Source organism: Leguminivora glycinivorella, unplaced genomic scaffold, assembly GCF_023078275.1.
Source record: "Leguminivora glycinivorella isolate SPB_JAAS2020 unplaced genomic scaffold, LegGlyc_1.1 Scaffold6, whole genome shotgun sequence".
Lineage (NCBI taxonomy): Eukaryota > Metazoa > Arthropoda > Insecta > Lepidoptera > Tortricidae > Leguminivora > Leguminivora glycinivorella.
In genome coordinates, this window is record NW_025952831.1 from 106,095 (window position 1) to 107,287 (window position 1,193).

The window sequence follows — 1,193 nt, forward strand, 5'->3', positions numbered from 1 at the left end:
GTAGCCAGATTCAAGATTAAATTTGGGACGCTTTTTTACCTAGTAGGATCGAAAGGGCTAGTGATTCTGAGTAGAAAAAACGTAATAGGAGGTAGGGCATAGCGAATGATATTCCGCTTTGTGTGGTAGGGCACAGCACAGCGGATATCGTCTCGCTCGAATCTAGAGCAGAGCCCAACTGGGGTAGTACCTCCGCCTTACAGAAGACCGCAGCCAAATAGCACTAGACCCTACTCATAGTGTTGTGTTCCTGTCGGTGAGTAAGGCTGCCAGAGCTCAACGAGGGTGCGGTGTGCTGATGACGGGAGGACTTACGGAACTAACTTGTTCCGTTTATTGTCCTTTGAGTCGTCGGCAACCCGAACCCTCCTTAGAACTTTTACACTCCTTTTTACTGTGTACTTAACACAGCAAAAGGGAATGTACAAGTTTCTAATGGGGTGGCAACGCGCATGTGACACTGTTTGAGTTGCAGGCGTCCATAGGCTACGGTGACCGCTTTACATCAGGCGGGCCGTATACTTGTTTGCCACCGACGTAGTATTAAAAAAAAAAACGTAAAATTTACCTATTTTAGAAAAAAAGTTTTTGAATCTTTTTTCGCGAAAATGCCCACTTAGGACAGCAATAAAGACATACAAAACAAACTAAATTTAAAAGTGGAATATGTCTGCCTTGGGTGAGACTTGAACTCACGGCCTCTGGATCAATATTCCAGCGCTCTGCCAACTGAGCCACCAAGACTTCAACCAAGCCAGCGAAGTTTTCCACTACTAAGGTCAATGGGACCCGTAGCGACATCTACCGTAAGAGTGTTAAACTTCACGTACCACAGACAGACACACACACAGACAAACAAACAGACAGACAGACACGTCAAACTTATAACACCCCGTCGTTTTAGCGTCGGGGGTGAACAAGATGGACCAATAACCTTTTATTTTCACGATACTCCATCTCCAAAGGTTAAAAGCATCATTATAACCTTTTAATCACGCAAGAGCGAAATAATTTAATAGGACGATTATAAGCGCAGTCCATTAGTCTGTAAAATTGTCCGTTTAATGAAAATTGTGGCAATTTTGTCTATGTTGCGTCCGCCGGCCTAGACGAAGCGACAATCGTTGACGCTACGTGGCGATCCAAACGCAGTCTGTCTCTGTCGCGCCACTATACTCCGTTTCTTTTTTAGA

At 44.7% G+C, this 1,193-nt stretch overlaps 1 non-coding gene across 1 annotated transcript; it reads right to left on the reverse strand.

Annotated features, from left to right (window-relative positions):
* Positions 1–671: 671 nt before the first annotated feature.
* On the reverse strand, positions 672–744 carry Trnan-auu. The gene has a single exon. It is a non-coding gene; the product is annotated as a tRNA-Asn (tRNA).
* Between the last annotated feature and the right edge of the window lie 449 nt (positions 745–1,193).